The sequence below is a fragment of the Sinohyriopsis cumingii genome, chromosome 15 (genome assembly GCF_028554795.1).
Source record: "Sinohyriopsis cumingii isolate HCF-2022 chromosome 15, ASM2855479v2, whole genome shotgun sequence".
Lineage (NCBI taxonomy): Eukaryota > Metazoa > Mollusca > Bivalvia > Unionida > Unionidae > Sinohyriopsis > Sinohyriopsis cumingii.
The window spans coordinates 29,871,815-29,892,571 of record NC_142975.1 but is presented as its reverse complement, the minus strand read 5'-3'; the positions used below and the strand labels follow the sequence as shown (position 1 = coordinate 29,892,571).

Below are 20,757 nucleotides of genomic sequence, written 5' to 3'. Positions count from 1 at the left end.
AAAAAAAACAGGGACTAAAAGAGACAAAAGTGAAGATACCTGTTATTATTGTCAAGAAAAAGGACATTGGTCTCCAGATTGCCCCAAAAAGAAACAAGAGGAGTCAGAAGAAAAGAGGAATTCTTCAGAAGAAGAGAGGGATTCTTCAGAGGAAGAGAGGGATTCTTCTGAGGAAGAAAGAAGACAGGTGAAGAAAAAGAAACAGGAGAAAAAAAGAAGAAGGGAAGAAAGCGAGGAGGAAGAAGAGGAAAAGAGTGTGACGGTGAAGAAATTCAAAAAACAGAGAGACTAAACAAGGAGAAAAGAAGAAATTAATGAACTTATTATTAAAGTGTTGTGTTATAAATTGTGAATTGGATTGTAAAAAATGGAGAAAAGAATAAATGAATGATATAAGGTAAGTGTCTTTGAGTTGTGATTTTAAAATAAGAAGCTACACTCACACACTCATACACAGACACGTACTATAAGGGTAACATGGGTGAGTTTTTTTGAGTTATTGGCAAATTGAAATTGTATTTCTTTTCGAGAAATGTGGGTGGCCCTGAAAAGGGCCTTTTTTCTTCATGGTGTAGGGGTGAGTTTAAGCAATCAATTTTAACTGCCTTAAGCCTTTGCCACGGCCAAGGCCTACTTCTGGACTGCGTAATGTTGATGATGATGATAATGATTGGGTTGAAATCACTAAGGGTGGTACGGTAGGCTTAGTCACAGGGTTGACATGTTTGGCTCGGGAAGGTCGTATTCTCTTCGGTCGTGATAAAGAAGTCTGATACATTTGTTTCAGACTTCTTAACTCCGCTAAAATGTCCAACAGTACCGTGACCGTTTGATTTTCACCCTCTTGTTTCTTTGCTGCTACTTCTTCTTGCTGTTGTTGCTGTTGTTTTTTTCTTACCTCTTCTTCTTGTTGCTGTTGCTGTAGGAGAAAAGTCTGTTCCGCTTCCTTTTGTCGTTGTATAAATTTCTCCAATTCTTCTTTCTGTCTCTGTCTAAAATTCTCCACTTGCGGTAATGAAGAAAGTAACGAAGGTTCCGGAACAAATTCTTGCGAGGAGAGAAAATCCACAAAATCCCAATTCACCTCTTCTGAAAGTAAGTCCGGGTTCCCTTGGGCAGTCTCCCCTGCTGGTGCACCCCACTGAATCGTTTTCTGAGTTTCCGTCATGTTGAATCACTGTCGCATAGATTGACTGCACACAAGCGCTAGCGAATCTATATTGACTACGTGACGTCACAGACTGCTCTCTTCGGATTGGATGCGAGCTGACTGAATTCTGTAACGCGTGTTAGGATTGGTAAATGAACTCAATCCGTTTCAATCCTTCCTCCGCCTATAAATAAGCGCCGTTCACTGCATTGATTCACCTGTTCTCGTCGCTTCAAGATGTGGACCACAGTTGAGTCATCCACCCTTGTGTCTTCCATGATGTTCCGGACGGACATGCTCATGTATGTCCGAGCCAAGTGGACCGTTGTCCACAGGACAAACACCAGCCTGTGGATACGTAGGATCTACGTCGAAAGACAAGGATGCCTGAAAAGAGTGCTGATGTACGGACCAACAGTAAGACGCAGCCTAAGGACAAGAAGAAGACCAATGCGGTGCCATTTATGTTAATGAATACATTAACATAAAACCCAAAGGCCCTTTTCAGGGCCAGCCATATATCTCGAAAAGAGATAGTCTTTGAATTGCCTAAATTTAAATTTAAATTTTAAAAATTTTTTTTTTTAAATTTTAAAATTTTTTTTTAAATTTTTTTAAAAAAAAAAATCCCATGTTAAATTCCCCTTGTCCGTAGAGTGACCCACGATTTATTCCCATGTTAAATTCCCTTGTCCGTAAAGTGACCCACGATTTATTCCCATGTTAAATTCCCTTGTCCGTAAAGTGACCCACGATTTATTCCCATGTTAAATCCCCTTGTCCGTAAAGTGCCCCACGATTTTTCTCCATGTTAATTTTCCATTGTCCGTAAAGTGCCCCAAGGGTGTTTTTAATGCTAATTCCCATTGTCCGTAAAGTGCCCCCCTTCACTACTTCCGAAGGTTCATTCAGTCGAGGGTTCATAACATCAAGGAAAATACTGACAGGTTCACATGTTCGAAGGTTCGTTATAGTTCGAAGGTTTTTGACAACAATTAACCCACTTGGTCCGAAAGTATTTGACAAAGGGTTCACAAATTCAAAGATATTTGAAAATGGGTTCATTGGTTCAGTAGTAGCGAAGTAGGCGTTTCTTCGAAAAGAACGTGGGACTACGATCCAAAATGTACTCGATTGTGGACGATGGAGGCTACTGCACAGGTGACTGTGATGAAAGATCTCAAACAAGAAATGTCTTCGAGACCAACGTGCATTCGCACACACGGCAAACATGATCCGATCAAAGAAATATCGCATGGGTGTATATCGATGCACCAAAGTGAGTTTTGAACCCGCTTGATACTAAGTGATGGGTACTCCCCGATGGTATTACCACTTAAGCGTTACTCATCGTCCTGGTGTTAACACAAATCCTGGTCATAGCTGCGCATCTGCTAGATCGACTTGCGATTCCTCTCGCACAAATGCACGGCTGGGAGGCTTTGGTTCACCAATTGACCGTCTTTATTGGTAACGGGTTAGTTGTCTTGGAGTATCATTCCATTCCGAAATCGTAAACACATCTACGGACCACACTAGGCCAGTTGCACGACGTTGTTGTCCGTCTTCTAATTCTCCAGGTGCATACAGATACGGAACAAACTTGTCCTCGAGTGGTTGTAACGCTGATGACTGTGAAATTATTTTCGGAGTAACTGTGACTCTCTTTTTGTCAGTCACATTGGCTAGTTTTAATCTAGCTGTGAGTGTGACGTCATTTTTCAATGTTGCTATGACTAATGGAAGTTGTGCTATCCATTCCTGAGACCGCTCTGACCTCATCAACAATTCGTGTGCATACTGAGCAGAAATACCGTTCTGCAAGAATACGATAAAATCGGTCCACAATTGTTTAATCGTATATGGTGTTTCGCCAACAACAGTCACATATCCGATAAATTCTTTGCCAGGATCCACTTGTAATAATAGTGGCCATATTAGCGGTCCGCGTACATTAATACGTTCGAGTGCATCTGGGCCATTTGCAATATCTTTTGATTTCAACGGCTCGGCTTCTTTGTATCAGGTGGTCACATTGACTATGCTTAACGCTTACTTGTAGGTGCATGATTTACATTGCTTCTCAAGGACACGATGGTGCGAGGAAAAAATAAATCAGTTTGATGAATCTCGTTAGGTGTTAGGACATCAAACCAATCATTTGATATATTTCTTGGTACTGTCAGCTCAATTGGCCATAGCGCTTGTTTGGCCAACCATGATCAAGCAATCCCAGGAGTGACCTTGGCAGGACTGGCTAACTGTTCCACGGCGGCTTTACCTCTCCAATATCCACGCGAACTATTTTTGGATATATTCGGCGTTTTGTATCCCTTGTTTGATAGTTTGTATCAGTACAATTTACTTTTAATGAGCGAAATTTTTCCATGATAGGTGGAACCTCCGAGTGCAATTTCGGCTTTCATACCTCCTTTGACGACCCATCGTACGTTTCATTCCCCCCGTGTTGGATTAATCGCATTTACGTCATGAATGAGAACGACATCGGCACGTTGAAGTGTACGGATATCATTTGATGCTTGGTACGCAAGGTCGAGTCGGTAACACTCAATATCAACATGATTGGTAGGTGCTTCATCAGGCTTTGGATGGTTGTTAGAATCGAGTCGTATATCTTAGGCGCATACCAGGTCCACACTAATTGTATACAGGAAGGCGTATTTCACCAGGGTATTTACTCTACGGTGTCCATGGTAACTCTGTTAATACAGCCGCAATATTACCACTAATAAAAAAAAATTAAACTATGCGCGTTTGCGGCGGAAGGAAAGTTAAGTTTTTTTAAAGGTAAACTTCTTTGCTCCACATCAAGCACAAGTTCCAACAATCGCTGCCCGTCCATTACGTGTCTGAACTAAAGTTAGATTTGCACTTCGTGTTGTTGCACGATATTGCACATAACATGAAGACGTGATTGTCGAAGAAACTTCGAAGATGCTTTTGAAGATTAGATGAAAGATTTGAAAAATATCGAAGACCTTTCCGTCATTGATTTCTCCGCACAGGCAACACCCGAACCATGCAAGCATTGTGATATATGCCCAAACTCAGTTCGTGCACTGATCATTGACACTGCTGGATGATTAATAACAACAGAAGTGTTGCTGAATATGGCTTAACGATGGTTAACATGGGATCTATTTTACGTGATTGCACCGTAGGCTAATGATCAACCGTATAATGATGTTTTAAAAGACTTTCTAAAAGTGTTGAGTCATAAATGACCGTTGAGAGGCAGTAGTGTGGGCACCATCGAATTAATTTCCACCATTAATGAAGCGCCCACCATTGATAATTTGGATGCAAACAAAAACAATCGTGTCGTGTACGACATTGTAATGCTTGAGATCCAAGTCAATCCTGCACAAAAGATCTCAATAGCAACGACACACACACACACATACGGACGTAATTTACGTGAAATTTATGCCACGCAACAGATGGTTGTAACTACAGTACAGACCGTTACTTCGATGATCACAATCTCATCCACGAAACCAGAATTCGGTGTGATTGTTTTTGGCACCTCTTGCTGCTGGTGAATCACGCACACTTGAAATTGTGCTGGGATCGCTGTGAGTGTATTACAGTTTGCATAATATCCCAACACAACCGTTTGGTCGCCTGCCCACGAACAACACATTTGTGTTTTCATCAGTGCGTTGATTAGCTTGGTGGTATTGTAGAACTTCCTACAGCCGCGTGCGGCATCACTTCCATCAGTGATGAAGTGCGAAGAAAAAAGTCGGTATTGACCGGCAAGGATTCGAAAATTTATATACGTGAACACAAACCCTCACTCAGTTCTGTGATTGGCCTTGAATCTCCGCAGTAGCTAGTTAACAAAGTAATGGTCGTCATAAAGATCAGTTCCTGGTTGGCCCAACCATGTTGCCGAAAATAAACAAATTCTGAGTGAATGACGTAAAGGGAATGGATATCATATTGCGCATGACATCGTGAGAAATGCCTCAACCACGCAAGTAAATTTATGACGCTGTCAGTGGTAGTTAAGAGTAAGTACCCGACATTGTTTAACTGCACCAAAACATATTTTTTACGGCGTTCCAATTTACAGATCGAGACAATGACCAAACAGAAAATAAAAATGATATTTTGCACTTAGAAATGACTGAGGTTTCGTTGCAGTTCAATTACCATTAAGAACCTTCTGAAGAAATTTGGCTCAGCTTTGAAACCAGTCATACTGCACACTCATATCATCATATGTGGCCGTATATGTACATGCATCAAAACATCGACACTAATTTCCTAACATGGTTTCATGACGCCGTACCCGATTTATTCCTTTTCACTGGAACACCTGGAATTGTTCAAACAATCCGGTGTCGACATATATTTTAACGCACGAGTAATTCAGTGCTAATTACAGATGTTATGCTGTGACACTTTCTGACAACACTCTGTTGTTGGAGGGTGCTGGTTGTCGAATCAGAGCCAGCGATGTACCGCCGGAAAATTCGTATAATTCATAATTAAACCTGTTACATATTTAGAGATTAATATCCTATCACGAAGTAAAGATCAGTCTTACTGAAAATCAACTAGCGAAAATCAAACAGCAATTCAAAAGAATTGTGAGGTCACATTAAATTCTCACCGGAAACATTGATTGGAAATGTCCCCTTGGCGTTGATCCAAACACATCTCACTCAGCCTAATGAAGCCAAACACAGTAACACTTCAGTAACAATAAAGTTATCCAAGTCAGAGGTGATACAAATTCAAAAGACCAGTCGAAACTGAACCAGGAATGGCTTTGAAACAGGCAGTCGGTGGCGATATAAAAAAGGAAGAGGTTCTCGACTACCAGGAACGAATCGTTGAATATTCTTTGGCAAATGTCTTCGATTACTCCCTGTTTCGGAAAATATCGCGTCCATTGCCCAGTCTTGATTTCCTCGCGATGGCAAAATCAAACCAACACGTTCGTAGTGTTTTTATGCAAAATAAACTTGCATCAGTGGTGCCACTCACACGTGAACCTTGTATTATCATCCTGACCTGGTACTTACTGGGTCGCATAAGTGTTAGCACCTCGATATCGTTTGTATTTTGACTCTATCGACTTGCTTCACCCATTGAAGTTGCTAATTATTTAACGAAAAACGGTGGACTACAACCTTTACTTTATACAACTATGCAAGTACAAGCACAGTTAGAGGGTCGCATGTACGGACGCTACTCTGTCTGACGAGTGTTAATGCTGATCCGTATGTTAGCAGATTTACCAACAAAGGAGGACTTGATGGAGTTTACTAGTCTTGTTGTTGTTGGTATTAACCAAGGTGAAGCTTGTGACGTTAGAAGATCAGACCGTAAACTGAAAACGTCTAATGTGGACATTCAAAATATCATACCCAAGCCTAAAGGCAAATCTGTGGCAAAAAAAATCATGTTGGGTTCACTGACAACGGGGGAGTCAAAGACAGCGGCATCTCGGTCACGTTTATGAAAGATTATGTTGATACAAGCAAGGCTGGGATGAACAATACGTGGATCAGCAGATCGCCATGGTGTCCGCACCAACACGCACAGCAACTTCATGGAGTGCAATTACGGTAATTATAATCAGAGAAGGAGAAGAAAACACTGTCGCTGCCTTTTTAAATGGTCTACTAAGTTTAGCTTCTTATCATGAAAATGTTCCGACAGACCTAAAAGTCACATTTTAAAGGTGCGTGAGTCCGGATCATACTTGTTTATCATACCTGGAAGTAAAGGTGCGCGTGGTTGAATGGGAATGTTGGTAAATAATGAGCAGTGGCCAGGTATTGATTATGTTCCACTAATATCACGAATTGTAGGCCGAACAGTGCTACAATAAATTCTTTAAACACTTGTATTGTCAACATCAAAAGTTATCAGAGATGAAATTCGTCTTTGATGTTTTTTGTTTAAGATTATATTTCATCATTATTATATAAGTAATGGAATCTGAGCGCGGCGATGAAGTTCCGCAATTTACCGACGGGGTATTATATCAGCTGGCAGTGTATGTTAATACTGATAAAAAAAATTGCTCCACTTTTCGAGTAATATCTGCTTCATAGTGGTGTTACCAAACCCTCGCATAAATTATCAGGTAATTCTGTTACGGGTCAAGTAGAAACTGGCATTTGAAATCACTCTGATGTACCACAACCTGCTCGACGCCAGCTTGAAATCATGGCACGTGCACGCGAAAACGCCCAAGCGTTAACTGCAGCAACAGATACAAAACGTCTTGGGATTGTTTCTAGAATGGCGAAGTGGCAATCACCGATGTATTCAGCCCACTGAGTTTATTTACGAATATTTAACACCAGCGTTCACTGAGCTAAAAAGATAAAGATCTCGACAGTTCTTCAACAACGATACACTTTGTCCGGGTAACATGTTATTGGGCAAAGATGGTCGTTAGATGTCAATGATGCTGGCGTAATCAGTGTATTTTTTAACGAAAGAGGCGCCAGACAATCAGAACGTACAATCACCTGAGCTTGAATTATTCCCAAGGCAGAGGTCTTTGTTTATAATTGTATGACAATTGTACCAGTAAATAAAGTGTAACAGTAATTGACTAGAAGTGCCTGTGCTTATTGCGCCTGCGCGTGATGATGAGATCAAACAAGGTCTGCCTGTTATACAATTTAAATACATGCTTTTATTATTAATAGAAGAACTATTATACACCTAGGGTTACCGACGTGAAAAAAATAATGGAAGCGTTCCTGTTTTTGTGGTCTTGCTGCTGAAACGATTGTTGGTCTTGGTGTAATTTTAATCACTTTATTATTAGCACTATGTTGGTGCTAGCAAATTAATTTCTTCGTGACTGTATTCAAGAATACGCATCTATTCCGAATTGTTAGCATCCGTACAGATCATTCTGAATACGATCAGTAAACTGTACTCTAAATCGAAGACAAATAATCAGTTTAAGATTGAGCTGCAGAAATGGAAAATCACTGACAATTATGAGCACAAAAAAGAAGCAGCACATATTCACAAAAGGTAAAACCCGAATTTAAAAAAAGCAGTCTTCACGAAGCGAACTGGTTATTGATCGAAAACACATAAACTGCTACAGTAAATTCATTCATTGACTGAGGCTGTAGTATGCACCGATTGGTACCGTATACAAATATGTGTAGTCACATGCGTGGAAAATTAAATTGCTAACATGCATGTATCGCATATGGGCTAACAATGTCACTAACAATGTCACTAACAATGTCACGGGGATTACAGGCAAGGACTGGTGGCAGGGACCCAATGGGGAGGGACAAAAAAGCCAAAACAGATATTTTGCTACTACTCACTAGAATATCAGCAGCATCAAAATTGCTAGTAATCCTTTCGGCTGATGAAATTAAGATAACGTGAACCCATTATATGTGGTTACTCAAAATGAATAAAATACTTAGTCGGACACTAGTGTGAATGCAATATGATTTCGAATTGGTAAAATATCAACTTTTGTATCAGTAAAATATATAGCATATAATGTTAGAGACGTTAATGTCATTGTAATAGCGAGGCGGAGTGATCTAGGGCGCTAGCCATGGCAGATCAATGTCATCTCACCTTTGTCTGCGTAAGTTCAAGTCTCCGTGTCTTCCAACATGTGTGTGCTAGAAAGCTTGTCAGTAGCTTCCCGTGGGTCGGTTGTTCATCTTCTGGCTTTCCATGTTCTTCCGCCACAAAATATAATGTCCACCATGTGTTGAAAAATGGCGTTAAACCCAAAACAACAACAAAAACCATTGTGATATTATTGCTCTCCCATGTCGCAATATATCACTCAGAATTAAATTTTGACTGCTTTCTGGCAAAATGTCAAAAATGTGATAGAATTGGGATAACAGTCTACGTTAGAAAATTTCAGAACGTTTATGATTGTTGCATTATAACAACTATTACTTTTTCTGTTTACTCTCATACCTAGGTAACAGATTGCAGTTTGCAACAGTTGAACTCCTTAATTCATTAAATACAACATTTGATGGAGGGACTATTCAGATGATAAAAATTTATTAAAACATATTTCACTAGGGGTCAATAGTGTACATTTTTCTTCGAAATCAAATGTTCCAACCCAGAGACATCTCTTCTGCAATAATTACAAGTTCCAACCCAAATACATTCAATCTGCAATAATAACAAGTCCCAACCCAAATAACACCCTTCTGCAATAATTATAAGTTTGCCATCTAGATAAAGTCCATATGCAGTAATTCCAAATTTCATCCCAGATGCAGACCCTCTGAGGTAAGGCAAATTCCAACCGATATACCACCTTCTGCAATAATTGCAAGTTCCAATCTAGATAAAGCCAATCTGCATTAACAACAAGTTCCAACACAGAATCAACCCATTTGTAATTACATCCATGTGCTGCCTGGCACACATTTTCTTTGCAAACATATGGATCACACGCCATTTGATGAGCTGGGACATTTGCCAAAGCACGATGAAATAGTTATTATTTGAAGACAAAGAGAGACAGTTCGAAAGAGCTTTGAGATTTTTAGTGCAAGAATCTGAAGTAGTTATTTCCAAAATATAAGATTTATCTTAACATGAGTAACAAACCAAACAAATTATTTACTAATAAGACACAAAAAATAAGTATTATAAAATAGAATAAAAACTTTGCATTTTTTAAAATTTATACATCTGACATAAACATATTCTTCCCCTCTGTGCTGTAATTTTTCCGTGTTTCATGATTGCCTTAAAACACACATGTAGAGTCCCAACATTGCATGTCCCAGGATAAGGATATCCATGAATATGAGTACTTGATAACCTTTATGGAAAATCCAACGAAAAAAAAATACTGGCATTGTCTCTAAATTTTCATAAACTTTCATTTTTCACACATCACTATTCAAACAAAAATTATAATTAATTTTTCTTCTCGAATGTTTGATGCAATTTTGTAACATTTATGTACCTAAGAAAATGCTAAGTAATTAGTTTTGTTTCTAATTAAATTTTTAAACATTTAGGTACCTAATAAAATGCTAAGTAATTAGTTTTGTTTTCTAATTAAATTTTTTAACATTTAGGTACCGAATAAAATGCTAAGTAATTAATTTTAGTTTCCTTTAACTAGTGTCCACCTGAAAGATAAATTGATGCAAACTATAGGAAAAAATTACAGAAAATCGAGTACTCTCAACCAAATAAATCGAAATATACAGTACATTTATCCCCATCATCTACAACATAACAAAATCTAATTAGGGATGACCTATTATAAGGAGGACAGAATGACTTTACATTAGGGATGACGTATTATAAAAGAGACAAAATAACCATATATTGGGGATGACCTTTTGTAAGGAGGACAGAATGATCTTGCATTAGGGATGACGTATTATAAAAGAGACAAAATAACTATATATTGAGGATGACCTATTGTAAGGAGGACAGAATGACCTTACATTAGGGATGACGTATTATAAAAGAGACAAAATAACCATATATTGGGGATGACCTTTTGTAAGGAGGACAGAATGACCTTGCATTAGGGATGACGTATTATAAAAGAGACAAAATAACCATATATTGGGGATGACCTATTGTAAGGAGGACAGAATGACCTTACATTAGGGATGACATTTTGTAAAGGAGACAAAATGGCCGTACATTAGGGATGACTAACCATAAGGGGCACAGAGTGACCTTACATTAACGATAGCATATTGTAAGGGGGACAAAATTACCTTACATTAGGGATGTCCTATTGTAAGTAGGACAAAATTACCTTACGTTAGGGTTGACCTATCGTAATGGGGACAAAATGACCTTTCACTAAGGATGACTTATTGTAAGGTAGACGAAATGGCCTTACATTAGGGATGACCACTTGTAAATTGGATCAAAATGGCCTTACATTATGGATGACCACTTGTAAGTGTAAGAGGCTTCAAATTGGTCTTGCATTAGGGATGACCTCTTGTAAGGGGGGACAAAATGGCCTTACATTAGGGATGGCCTATTGTAAGGGGGGGGGGCAACAAAATGGCCTTACATTAGGGATGATTTATTTGTAAGGGGGGGGGGGACAAAATGGCCTTTCATTAGGGATGACCTGTTGTTATGGGACAAAAGGGACTTTCATTAGGGATGTCCTGTTGTAAGTGAGAGAAAATGACCTTACATTAGGGATGACATATTGTAAGGGGGACAAAATGACCTTATATTGGGGATGATCTATTATAAGTGGGGACAAAAAAGCCTTACATTAGGCATGGCCTATTTTAAGGGAGACAAAAGGGCCTTACATTAGGGATGACCACCTGTAAGAGGGACAAAATGGTCTTACATTAGGGACGAGCGATTGTAATGGTTTACAAAATGGCCTTACATTGGGGATGACAACTTGTAAGGGGGGAAACAATGTCCTTACGTTATGGATGACATATTGTTAAGGGTACAAAAAGGCCTTAGGTTCGGGATGACCTATCGTAAGGGGGAGAAAATGGTCATAATTTAGGGATAACCTAATGAAATTGGTGACAAAATGGCCTTACATTAGTTGTGACCTATTGTAAGGGGGACAAAATGTACAGCTAGCTTGTTTTTTGCCATCCAGCATATGTTCTCATAATAAGGTGGTTAAGTTACTGAATATCACAAATATTAAGGACTATGGGTAGAATATTTTACCAAGAAACTCATTTTTAGACCAATTTATTGATGTCGAATTAGGTCATATAAAGCTCGTAATATACATTATCAACTGCTGATGACTACATGGGATGTGACTGAGTAGATGAACCAGTGAGTATTGTTCACACCAAAAGATATTCCAAGCAACTACGTTTAGTAAGGGGATTGTGCTTTATGAGCTAACACTTTATTTTGAAGATTCATCATTCCTGTGCAGCAGAAAAAGTAGCCACGCTTTCCGTTATCTGTTATTACATAGGCGATCATGCTACCAGTAGACAAGTTTATATAAAAACGAAGACATAAAAAGAAAACCCTGATGAGGGTCAAAGGTTCATTGTTCTAGAACAATTAGAAGGTCAGTTACAATAAAGCATGTGACACACATGACGCACACAAGATCTAGATTTGTGAAAAATTCAAACGTCGCTGACTCAGCTTAAAATAATAATCCTAATAGTTATCCAATGTTGTTTACAAATCTGTCACTGATCCTGGACAAAGTCAGCAATTTGATAAAATTTTATATTACCCATAGCATATAATGAAAAATAAAATACAAAGCACTAACAAACAATGCAAATTAAATATGCGTAACACATCCCATCAAAAAAAAAGAAAGACTTATGCAGTAAATCTTCCTTTTATCTACTAGTCCATGTGAAAAAATATGTAAAAGATGAAATCTTATGAAGGACAAAAGTATGTATCAAACAAAGTGAAAGTGCATCCACGATTAGATTTTCTTTTCTCTTGATGTTCCTGATGTCAATATTTTATTTCCGAAACATTAAACTCCACCTTAATAATCTCTAATTTATGGGGGTTTTTTTTATTATCTTGCCAATGAAACTAAGGGAATATGACCACTAAATACAATAATTGGACCGCTCCGGTGGCCAAGTGGTTAGAGCGTCCGCCTCGGATGCGGGAGGTCGTGGGTTCGATCCCCGATCGAGTCATATCAGAGACTTACAAAAATGGTACTAACAGCTGCCTCGCTTGGCTTTCAACATTAAGAGGTTAGTGTTAGGACTGGTTGGCCGTGTGTCAGGATAATGTGACTGGGTGGGACATCGTGCTACATGTCTGTGGCATGATGCCCCATTGCAAGACATCACTATAAACTGCCACACTGCTGACATCGTAGCGATATGACTGAAAAATTGTTAAAGCTACGTAAAAAATCAAAACCACATCACATCACATCACAATAATTGGAGAAGAAGCTGAACATAATATACAATTCCAAGTGTTGCAAAGGCAATATGAAAGCCAAACATTCCTTCTCAGTTATGGAATAATTACTCGTTTGCTTATTTAATTTCTTTCAAAAAGGGAAAACTAGATCACTTACACCATTTTGTCTTCTTGAACCAATACTGTACCAAACTCAACATAAATTGCATCAACATGCATTTAAATGATTGAATAAAATTTGGAGCTAGTGCATTCTTAAGAATGGCCTTAGCCGTATCAAAAGCTTCTCAACGTTTATCATACTAAACAAACTTGATTTTCTTCCTCAACAAATTAGGAGTTCAGCAATTAAGCGTCACAATTATCTAGATTAGATATAATCATGTGCATTAAACGTTGAAATGTACAAGGCGAACCTTTCATCCCAAACGGTATCCCTTTATATTGATAAAGTCCGTCTGGAATTTCCAATGCCGTAAAAATCGTGTGGGTGTACACGAACTCTAAAATAAAGATAATGCGTATATAGCAAGTATACCTTAACCCCATTTGTTTGTGCATCTAAAACATAGATAACACTGGACAACAAATTTTTACAAAAGTCATGTTACTGAAATAAAATTAGTCAATTCTTATCAATTTTTATGTGCTGAACACGAATATGACAGTCAAATTGCAAAATTGGCTCTAGTTTTTTTGTAATCTGCAAGAAATTAATGTTTACATAACGAAATGCATTCCAATAGTAAAAGGTCAACTGTAATAGCCTACCTATAAAAAATCAAGTCATTGACTACATCTTAGATTTCTTCGCCTGTCTCTTGTACAGCTGTTCGGGAGCATCTCTGAGGAGTGTCCAGCAGTAGTCAGCCAGCATTGTAGTGGACCATTTTCCCTGGTATCTTTGTTCCATTGTTGCGATATCTTGATGAAAACGTTCGCCGTGTTCATCAGTAACAATACCACAGTTGCTAGGAAAGAAATCCAAATGGGAATGAAGGAAGTGAATCTTTAGAGACATATTGCAGCCAAGTTTCTTATACTTCATCAACATGTCTTCTACTAGTTCCTTATAGTTTTCTGCCCTAACATTTCCGAGGAAGTTTGTAGAAACTAGGCGAAAAGCATTCCATGCTTGTTTCGCGTCACCTTCCAGCAAGTTGTTGAACCGGTCATCTTTGAAAAGCTCTCGAATCTGAGGACCCACAAAAACTCCCTCTTTAATCTTTGCTTCGCTGAGTCGAGGAAATTTTTCATGCAGGTATCGGAATGCTGGCAAAGTCCGGTCAATGGCTTTCACGAAGTTCTTCATCAAACCTAGTTTGATGTGAAGGGGTGGTAGCAAGATTTTCTGAGCCTCAACCAGAGCTGGGTGTTGGATATTCTTCTCTCCAATGGCTACATTCTGCCTGTGAGTCCATTCCTTCCTCATGTAGCGCATTTCCCTTGCTCGGCTATCCCACTCGCATAAGAAACACATGTATTTTGTATATCCTTGCTGCAGTCCCATTAAAAGGGCAACTACCTTCAAATCACCACAGAGGTGCCAGCTGTACTTGTTATACTCAATGGAATTCAGTAGCTGCCTTAAGTTATCGTATGTCTCTTTCATGTGGACAGCATACGCTACTGGAATAGATGGAAGAATGTTTCCATTGTGCAAAAGCACAGCCTTGAGACTCAGTTTCGAAGAGTCCACAAATAGTCTCCATTCTTGTGGGTCATGAGTGATTTTTAAAGCATTCATGAGGCCCTCAATATCGGAACAGAATATCAGATTACTTTCCTTTCTGAAGAAAGGCTCCAATTGCTGGTGGCGCTTTCGATATGCAGTAATTGTGACATCTTCTTCTAGAAGATTCCATTGTTGGAGTCTTGATCCTAGCAATTCTGCCTTGTTCTTTGATAAGTCCAAATCACGAATCAGGTCATTTAGTTCTTCCTGTGTTATTCTGTGTGGGGTTGATGATGCACCACAGTGAAAATCTGGATCACTGCATGCTGATGGACCAGGAGAAGAACAGGTCGACTCACCTTTGTCTTCGTCAGATGAATCAAGAGAATATTCTGCTGGAGGTTCTGGAATAGGAAGTCCCTCACCATGTGGAACTGGTCTCAATGCAGACGGAATGTTTGGGTAGACTATTCTCGACTTCTTTCGCTTCGTTATTCCGCCGGAAAGAGGAGGAACCAAGCAGAAGTAACAGTCATTTAGGTGGTTGCTTGGCTCTCTCCACACCATTGGGACTGCAAACGGCATTGATGACCTTTTGCAATTCAACCACTGTGAAAGCTGTGTTGTACATGTAGCACAGCATATATGCGGAGCCCAAGGCTTGTCTTGGTCACCAACCTTGCATCCGAAGTAAAGATGATATGCCTTCTTCACTTGAGAATTGATACTTTTCTTCTGGTTGGCAAATGTCACTTCCCCACAAATATAGCAAAAATTGTCCGCGGTATTAACACACTTTCGAGGCATTACTGTTCTTTATTGTACGTAAATGGATAAAATAATAAGTTTTATGTAACAGTAGCTTGAACTGTCTCGCACAACGTCTAAAATATTTTAAATGCTGAACCTATCTGATTGGGCTTTATATAGTACACTGCTTACGTCAGCTTCAGCAGCCGCCTGGCATTAGTATAATAGGCCTACACATGTATAGTACACTGCTGACGTCAACTTACTTCAGCAGCCGCATGGCATTAGTATTGCATTGCATCAGAAAATGATGCAATCAACTGTGGATGATGTGAGCATGATGGTATTATGCAATGTTACATCATTATTCCGGATGTTGCTGCAGTCCTACTGGAGAAATTTACACAGTGAAACATAGAAAATGAGGTATATGAATATCTTCAAAACGAGAGCCAATACAAATTTTTCACGGTTATATTCGTGTTCGGCACACCAAAATACTACAGATTAGGGCCTTTTCAAGTCAGTAATGATTTCACTGTTGACCAGTGTAATTCGTATGTAGCAAGTATACCTAACCCCATTTGGTTGGGCAATCAAGTTAGATAGCACATCTATTTTAAAAAAGATGATTTCCTCTCATCCCTCCCCACCCGCCCACCCCCCCCCCCAAAAGAAAATCAAATAAAAAAGATAAGAAGCTAATATTTGAATGCATGCTGGAATTGCTGACAGGCTCTTTAAGCAAGGCAGAGCGTGATTTATAAATGTGTGTACTGTGCGACAAAGTTACAGGAACTGAGTGGGGAAGGTGTGGGTCTGTCTATGTTTATGGAAAACTGCAACAAGCAAATGAAAATGCAGCTTGCAAATTATAGTTTGAGATATTGCATTCATCGGACTCAAAAAGAGAAATAAAAAAGAACAGTTAATATTTAATTAGCTTTCTGTTCTTCGTTCAAGCTATCAATTATAATCAAAATCATCATCAGCGAGAGGCCTGCGTCGAAACGTTTAACTGAGAATGAGAAAAACTTCGTCACTCATTAGTGACGTAATCTATGACGCAGCGTTTCCAAGAGGACGTTTCTTACCCTTACGTTGTGCACAAAGCTTGCTGTACGTATTCACGTTGACAGAAAGAAATCTTTGATTTTCCAAGTCTATTCTTTTGAAATTTGATGAAATGGTGGATTTTCAAGTAATGAGTGATCTCCCGGAGTCATATTCAGCATTAACGTGAGCAATTTATAAATAATGCTATATAATTTTAACAACAAATGAATGGTTGGATGACTCTTTCCTCACAAATTGACCCCTACCCCCGCCATTTACATGGTATTTGAGCTAACCAAACGCTACTATCAATAGTTAACCTTTTGTTTATGGTAAGTAGGTCGGAAAAGAGATTCGGCATGTGCATTTGCATTATCATTATTTAAATTGATTATGAATCACAAGATCAAAGAGAAATTGTTGCCATTCTTCCCATTACATAGTCATCAAAATAGAGCTCTGTAAAGGAACGCATTGGTTTCATTATATTACACGAATGGTGCTTGATTATTTCAGCATGACCCGACAACCATATGTAGCCTCAAATGAAATCAAAGAAATACTGGCAAATTAATATATATATATATATATATATATATATATATATATATATATATATATATATATATATATATATATATATATATATATATATATATATATATATATAATGACAGATTGATGTGAAAGTTTCGAAAATGGGAACCGGAGAACAAAAACCATACAAGAGCACACGACGGCTTTCAATCGGCAGACACACACTATTGCACTTAATCAAGCAAACTAACCGGGAACTGCACAGTTGAAGCACAGCTCTATTTGTTTTGAATACCCAATCGGCAAATTAAAAAAGACACCATTCACTTGACTAGTAGAAAATGTTCCGATAGTTTTCATGTGAAGATAATGTAATTAAGCAGACTTATGAATAATTTTAATCCGATTGATTATAGTTATATGTAACTCATTATACTTCCTATTTCTGTTTAAGTGACTTTGACTTCTGGGTGGATGTTCTGGAGGAGAGAGCTCTCAGCCAAGATTGATGTGAGACGAAGGCTCTGGCCTGGAACGAGAAACTTCAAACACGTCTGGACATGGCCAGAGGTACCCATCTCCCCGCATATCTCTCTCTCTCTCTCTCTCTCTCTCTCTCTCTCTCTCTCTCTCTCTCTCTCTCTCAATATTCTAGTAACATATTACAAGTAATTGACATATATCTGACATATCTTCTCCTACATCACCTTTGGTAATTGACAGTTAAATTGTACTTATTTATTTTATTATTTTCAATCTTCAAAGGTTACAATTTGTAACGCTTGCTTTTCGTTACTTCAGATTATCCTGTCATCTCGAGAGCTTTCTCTTCCTTCTTTTATGGTGTTGCTATGCAACATTTGGATGTCGAAAAGGACGTCTCTATATGCCTGGACGCATCCAGAGTCTTAAGGAAGTTAGTATATGCAGTATAATTTGTTCTAGTGCACCATACGTCTTGAAATCTACTCTTTATAATTTTATTTTTGAAGTCAAGGGTTTCGTCTTCCGTTTCATGCACATATTGATCGATGTTCTGTTTGATTAATAGAAAACTAGATATTGATGACTGGTGTTTGTTTGAAATTGATTGAATTCGTGTGTCCAAATTATGTTAAAGCTTATCTGCTGCTTGGGTAAATTGGTTTTCTTTTTAATAGAATTTAGATTCATAACGTTTCTCTTTGACTGTAAATATTCAAGCTGAATTTTATATCAATTAAAATTGGAAATTGATTGATAACAAAAGTGTTTTAATCGTAAGTGATCTGCACGAGACCGAAGATTTCTCCCTCTGTAAGCAAAACCTAAACTGTGTCCCAAAGTTTAGTGACATTTGGAATTTCCTTTTAGAGGTATATTTGTCTAGTGGCTTACAAGTTATTTAAATGTTCTCAAAACATCCTTATTTTGGTAAATACTTTACAAATGTTCCATTTCAGATTCTCTTTATGTTCCGAGGAGAAGATGATTTTGAACATTCTGAATCAAGCCCTTAAGAAGACCAGAAAAACATACATACAGGCATACGGTCAGACCGATGACAGGCGGCGGGTGAGAATTATGCATTAACTGATTAGATTAATGGACATTATGGAGATTCGTTATGCTTTTAAAACAATTTCATTTCTTTATTTATTTATTTTTGTACAGATGTATAAGAACACGTTAACCCGCCTAGAGTCCCAAACGGGATCCAAGGAGGTCTTAAAACAGGCCCTTACGTTCAAGGCCAAGGAAGCCGCCAACCGCTTTGTGAAAGCCCTAGAATTAGAGCAGACTGCGAAGGTGAAGATGATCACGGTAATGCTGTTTCTTTTTCATGTTCACTTATTGTTACATGCGTTGAAGAATAACTTCAGATAACTCATATAGCACACTCTCAGTGGCCCAGATGTGGGCATGAAGTGATTTAAGGTGGAGGAAACCTGAGAACCCAAGATAAACCAGCAGTCTTGACTAATTTTATCGTCAATCGGTAGCGTCATTTTGACCAAAGAGATACGATTCTGCAAATCTAGGGAGATATATGTGACTTAGTTGTATCTGTAAATGACCCAGCGGGATAAAGGCAGGTAAAATGAAAAGTTTTTTCTTTTCTTTCTTCTTTTCAACAAGTACTATTTATAAATTCAAACCAGGATTTAATTCCTCCTCGTAATACGGAATAGACATAAAGCTCCTTTCTACTGACTATATATTCAGGAGGAACAATACCAAAACAAAATACAGGTAAAAACGTGTTGGTGCTGCATACTTTTAACAATAACCTAATTAACTGACACGGAATGTACTAATTAATGTATCAACATTTTATCCACAGGGATGGTGGTCAATCAACTGACAGATGCCAATGAACTTGGACTGGCAATCGCTTTTTATGAGAACGTTTCCTTTTAATAAGAACAGTTTGTCTGTGAATCTTGCAGCTGGCTGTCACACAATGCTCTTGTGGACACGAAATCCAAAGCCATGATTGTGTTTGTCCCCTCTTCTGCAGAAGTAGAGCGTATGCCCTTCATCTGTTGTTTTTTCGCCAAAGATTTTCCAGCGCACTTCGCAGAGACTAATAATGTTCCAGTTGTACCTCTCCAACTGAAGTGTAAGTTCTTTTAACTTTCCCACTGCCCTCAGTGTTCTAACTTTTCATGTACCGATGATGATGTTGTCTCTCCCACAGATCTTGGTAGTGGGGGCACCAGTAGCATACTTGTCACATTCGTCTTGGTGTGCAGCGGAAGGCGCGGTCGTTGTTGACCCGGGCTGGAAAATTACAGGCATAAACTTTGATCCTTAATTAAAATGGACTGATTAGCAAGACCAAAGAGTGTTAAAAGAAATACTTCATCAAAGCTTTTACTATGGTTTTAGTTTTAATATTCCTCAAAGGAACTGCCTCTGGAAATCTTGTGGACGCACACATTATGGCCAATAAATATTGGTTACCTGACTTGGTCTTAGGTAAGGGACCGACACAGTCTATCAGTACTCTGCTAAATGGTTCGTGAAATGCAGGAATAGTTCGCAGATTTGCCTTTGATATCTTCTGATTGAGTTTTCCAACCATTTGAAAAGTGTGACAATATCTATAGTTTTTAGAAACATCACTAGTAATGTTTGGTCATTAAAAACGATTCAGGATTTTGTGATAAGTCTTTGTGACTCCTAAATGTACAGCCAATGGGGATTCTTGGGCTAGACTAAAAATTTCCTGCAGATATGACTTGGGAATACTAATTTTATAGCCCATTGACCACACGTCATCAGCGGGTACAACAGGTGGTCTCCGTTTTCTCATAAGGATCCCATTTTTAACAACTAACAGGTACTTCTATTTCTTCAGTTTTGCTAATATCCCTATGAAGAAACAGGAGCTCTCAGGACGAGTGACTGTCTTTTGTCGCCCTGATTAGAATAAAGAAAATGAGTAGTATCAATGTGATTAATACCTAATTGCTGAAAAGCAGGCAGGTTTCAGAGCAGGAAGGAGCATCACAGAACAAATCTTCTATCTCACACTCATTTGCAAGAAATACCTTCGGCATCTGCAGAATCTAAGCCACGCCTTTATAGATTTCAAAAAGGCCTTTGATATGGTATGACATGCGGCCTTATGGGCAACTATGAGGAAGTACATCAGTTCAAAACCTGGTGCAGGTTGTTGAGCACCTATATGACAAAG

At 38.6% G+C, this 20,757-nt stretch overlaps 1 long non-coding RNA gene across 3 annotated transcripts; it reads left to right on the top strand.

Moving 5' to 3' along the window:
• Positions 1-16,624: 16,624 nt before the first annotated feature.
• Positions 16,625-19,526, top strand: LOC149781477 (uncharacterized). Of its 3 annotated transcripts, none has more exons than XR_016414511.1 (4): positions 16,625-16,721; positions 17,530-17,645; positions 18,729-18,878; positions 19,399-19,526. It is a non-coding gene; the product is annotated as an uncharacterized LOC149781477 (long non-coding RNA). The 3 variants fall into 3 exon arrangements; XR_016414510.1 differs by lacking the exon at positions 19,399-19,526 and adding an exon at positions 18,518-18,629 and having other exon boundaries at positions 18,729-18,946; XR_016414512.1 differs by lacking the exons at positions 18,729-18,878; positions 19,399-19,526 and adding an exon at positions 17,877-17,981.
• The last annotated feature ends 1,231 nt before the right edge of the window (positions 19,527-20,757 follow it).